Here is a 6,292-nt window from a genome sequence, read left to right on the forward strand (position 1 = left end):
CTCAGAGACACACTAACTGCTACACACCCTCAGAGACATACTAACTACTACACACCCTCAGAGACACACTAACTACTACACACCCTCAGAGACATACTAACTACACACACCCTCAGAGGCATACTAACTACTACACACCCTCAGAGACATACTAACTACTACACACCCTCAGATAGATACTAACTACTACACACACCCTCAGAGACATACTAACTACTACACACCCTCAGAGACATACTAACTACTACACACCCTCAGAGACACACTAACTACTACACACCCTCAGAGACATACTAACTACACACACCCTCAGAGGCATACTAACTACTACACACCCTCAGAGACATACTAACTACTACACACCCTCAGATAGATACTAACTACTACACACACCCTCAGAGACATACTTACTACTACACACACCCTCAGAGACACACTAACTGCTACACACCCTCGGAGACATACTAACTACTACACACCCTCAGAGACACACTAACTACTACACACCCTCAGAGACACACTAACTACTACACACCCTCAGATACACACTAACTACTACACACACCCTCAGAGACATCCTAACTACTACACACCCTCAGAGACATACTAACTACTACACACCCTCAGAGACACACTAACTACTACACACCCTCAGAGACATACTAACTACTACACACACCCTCAGAGACATACTAACTACTACACACCCTCAGAGACATACTAACTACTACACACACCCTCAGAGACATACTAACTACTACACACACCCTCAGAGACACACTAACTGCTACACACCCTCAGAGACATACTAACTACTACACACACCCTCAGAGACACACTAACTGCTACACACCCTCAGAGACATACTAACTACTACACACCCTCAGAGACACACTAACTACTACACACCCTCAGAGACACACTAACTACTACACACCCTCAGATACATACTAACTACTACACACACCCTCAGAGACATACTAACTACTACACACACCCTCAGAGACATACTAACTACTACACACCCTCAGAGACACACTAACTACTACACACCCTCAGAGACATACTAACTACTACACACACCCTCAGAGACATACTAACTACTACACACCCTCAGAGACACACTAACTACTACACACCCTCAGAGACACACTAACTACTACACACCCTCAGAGACACACTAACTACTGCACACCCTCAGAGACATACTAACTACTACACACCCTCAGAGACACACTAACTACTACACACCCTCAGAGACATACTAACTACTACACACACCCTCAGAGACATACTAACTACTACACACCCTCAGAGACACACTAACTACTACACACCCTCAGAGACACACTAACTACTGCACACCCTCAGAAACACACTAACTACTACACACCCTCAGAGACACACTAACTACTACACACCCTCAGAGACACACTAACTACTACACACCCTCAGATACATACTAACTACTACACACACCCTCAGAGACATACTAACTACTACACACACCCTCAGAGACATACTAACTACTACACACCCTCAGAGACACACTAACTACTACACACCCTCAGAGACATACTAACTACTACACACACCCTCAGAGACATACTAACTACTACACACCCTCAGAGACACACTAACTACTACACACCCTCAGAGACACACTAACTACTACACACCCTCAGAGACACACTAACTACTACACACCCTCAGAGACATACTAACTACTACACACCCTCAGAGACATACTAACTACTACACACCCTCAGAGACATACTAACTACTACACACCCTCAGAGACATACTAACTACTACACACCCTCAGAGACACACTAACTACTACACACCCTCAGAGACACACTAACTACTACACACCCTCAGAGACACACTAACTACTACACACCCTCAGAGACATACTAACTACTACACACCCTCAGATACATACTAACTACTACACACACCCTCAGAGACATACTAACTACTACACACACCCTCAGAGACATACTAACTACTACACACCCTCAGAGACATACTAACTACTACACACCCTCAGAGACACACTAACTACTACACACCCTCAGAGACACACTAACTACTACACACCCTCAGAGACATACTAACTACACACACCCTCAGAGGCATACTAACTACTACACACCCTCAGAGACATACTAACTACTACACACCCTCAGATAGATACTAACTACTACACACACCCTCAGAGACATACTAACTACTACACACCCTCAGAGACATACTAACTACTACACACCCTCAGAGACACACTAACTACTACACACCCTCAGAGACATACTAACTACACACACCCTCAGAGGCATACTAACTACTACACACCCTCAGAGACATACTAACTACTACACACCCTCAGATAGATACTAACTACTACACACACCCTCAGAGACATACTTACTACTACACACACCCTCAGAGACACACTAACTGCTACACACCCTCGGAGACATACTAACTACTACACACCCTCAGAGACACACTAACTACTACACACCCTCAGAGACACACTAACTACTACACACCCTCAGATACACACTAACTACTACACACACCCTCAGAGACATACTAACTACTACACACCCTCAGAGACATACTAACTACTACACACCCTCAGAGACACACTAACTACTACACACCCTCAGAGACATACTAACTACTACACACACCCTCAGAGACATACTAACTACTACACACCCTCAGAGACATACTAACTACTACACACCCTCAGATAGATACTAACTACTACACACACCCTCAGAGACATACTAACTACTACACACACCCTCAGAGACACACTAACTGCTACACACCCTCAGAGACATACTAACTACTACACACCCTCAGAGACACACTAACTACTACACACCCTCAGAGACATACTAACTACACACACCCTCAGAGGCATACTAACTACTACACACCCTCAGAGACATACTAACTACTACACACCCTCAGATAGATACTAACTACTACACACACCCTCAGAGACATACTAACTACTACACACCCTCAGAGACATACTAACTACTACACACCCTCAGAGACACACTAACTACTACACACCCTCAGAGACATACTAACTACACACACCCTCAGAGGCATACTAACTACTACACACCCTCAGAGACATACTAACTACTACACACCCTCAGATAGATACTAACTACTACACACACCCTCAGAGACATACTAACTACTACACACACCCTCAGAGACACACTAACTGCTACACACCCTCAGAGACATACTAACTACTACACACCCTCAGAGACACACTAACTACTACACACCCTCAGAGACACACTAACTACTACACACCCTCAGATACATACTAACTACTACACACACCCTCAGAGACATACTAACTACTACACACACCCTCAGAGACATACTAACTACTACACACCCTCAGAGACACACTAACTACTACACACCCTCAGAGACATACTAACTACTACACACACCCTCAGAGACATACTAACTACTACACACCCTCAGAGACATACTAACTACTACACACCCTCAGATAGATACTAACTACTACACACACCCTCAGAGACATACTAACTACTACACACACCCTCAGAGACACACTAACTGCTACACACCCTCAGAGACATACTAACTACTACACACCCTCAGAGACACACTAACTACTACACACCCTCAGAGACACACTAACTACTACACACCCTCAGAGACACACTAACTACTACACACCCTCAGAGACATACTAACTACTACACACCCTCAGAGACACACTAACTACTACACACCCTCAGAGACATACTAACTACTACACACACCCTCAGAGACATACTAACTACTACACACCCTCAGAGACACACTAACTACTACACACCCTCAGAGACACACTAACTACTACACACCCTCAGAAACACACTAACTACTACACACCCTCAGAGACACACTAACTACTACACACCCTCAGAGACACACTAACTACTACACACCCTCAGATACATACTAACTACTACACACACCCTCAGAGACATACTAACTACTACACACACCCTCAGAGACATACTAACTACTACACACCCTCAGAGACACACTAACTACTACACACCCTCAGAGACATACTAACTACTACACACACCCTCAGAGACATACTAACTACTACACACCCTCAGAGACACACTAACTACTACACACCCTCAGAGACACACTAACTACTACACACCCTCAGAGACACACTAACTACTACACACCCTCAGAGACATACTAACTACTACACACCCTCAGAGACATACTAACTACTACACACCCTCAGAGACATACTAACTACTACACACCCTCAGAGACATACTAACTACTACACACCCTCAGAGACACACTAACTACTACACACCCTCAGAGACACACTAACTACTACACACCCTCAGAGACACACTAACTACTACACACCCTCAGAGACATACTAACTACTACACACCCTCAGATACATACTAACTACTACACACACCCTCAGAGACATACTAACTACTACACACACCCTCAGAGACATACTAACTACTACACACCCTCAGAGACATAATAACTACTACACACCCTCAGAGACACACTAACTACTACACACCCTCAGATACATACTAACTACTACACACACCCTCAGAGACATACTAACTACTACACACACCCTCAGAGACATACGAACTACTACACACACCCTCAGAGACATACTAACTACTACACACCCTCAGAGACATACTAACTACTACACACACCCTCAGAGACATACTAACTACTACACACACCCTCAGAGACACACTAACTACTACACACCCTCAGAGACACACTAACTACTACACACCCTCAGAGACACACTAACTACTACACACCCTCAGAGACACATTAACTACTACACACACCCTCAGAGACACATTAACTACTACAACCCCTCCCTGCTTTCTTCCTCCCTTCCTCTTATCTGTCTGGCTGTCCATCCATCCCTCTTTCTACCTGTCTCCCCCCCACATTCTCCTGATCCTAAACACTGTGTTGTCCCCCCCCCCCCCCCCACACTCTCCTGATCCTAAACACTGTGCTGTCTCCCCTCCCACATTCTCCTGATCCTAAACTCTGTGCTGTCTCCCCCCCCCACACTCTCCTGATCCTAAACACTGTGCTGTCTCCCCCCCCACACTCTCCTGATCCTAAACACTGTGCTGTCTCCCCCACACACTCTCCTGATCCTAAACACTGTGCTGTCTCCCCCCCACATTCTCCTGATCCTAAACACTGTGCTGTCTCCCCCCATACTCTCCTGATCCTAAACACTGTCTGTCTCCTCCCACACTCTCCTGATCCTAAACACTGTGCTGTCTCCCCCCCACACTCTCCTGATCCTAAACACTGTGCTGTCTCCCCCCCACACTCTCCTGATCCTAAACACTGTGCTGTCTCCCCCCACACTCTCCTGATCCTAAACACTGTGCTGTCTCCCCCCCACACTCTCCTGATCCTAAACACTGTGCTGTCTCCCCCCCCCCCACATTCTCCTGATCCTAAACACTGTGCTGTCTCTCCCCCCCCCCCCATTCTCCTGATCCTAAACACTGTGCTGTCTCCCTCCCACATTCTCCTGATCCTAAACACTGTGCTGTCTCCCCCCCACATTCTCCTGATCCTAAACACTGTGCTGTCTCCCCCCCCCATTCTCCTGATCCTAAACACTGTGCTGTCTCCCCCCCACACTCTCCTGATCCTAAACACTGTGCTGTCTCCCCCCACACTCTCCTGATCCTAAACACTGTGCTGTCTCCCTCCCACACTCTCCTGATCCTAAACACTGTGCTGTCTCCCCCCCCCCATTCTCCTGATCCTAAACACTGTGCTGTCTCCCTCCCACATTCTCCTGATCCTAAACACTGTGCTGTCTCCCCCCCACATTCTCCTTATCCTAAACACTGTGCTGTCTCCCCCCCCCCCCATTCTCCTGATCCTAAACACTGTGCTGTCTCCCCCTCACACTCTCCTGATCCTAAACACTGTGCTGTCTCCCCCCCACACTCTCCTGATCCTAAACACTGTGCTGTCTCCCCCCACACTCTCCTGATCCTAAACATTGTGCTGTCTCCCCCCCACATTCTCCTTATCCTAAACACTGTGCTGTCTCCCCCCCATACTCTCCTGATCCTAAACACTGTCTGTCTCCTCCCCACACTCTCCTGATCCTAAACACTGTCTGTCTCCTCCCCACACTCTCCTGATCCTAAACACTGTGCTGTCTCCCCCC

This window comes from Oncorhynchus mykiss, unplaced genomic scaffold (genome assembly GCF_013265735.2).
Source record: "Oncorhynchus mykiss isolate Arlee unplaced genomic scaffold, USDA_OmykA_1.1 un_scaffold_855, whole genome shotgun sequence".
NCBI lineage: Eukaryota > Metazoa > Chordata > Actinopteri > Salmoniformes > Salmonidae > Oncorhynchus > Oncorhynchus mykiss.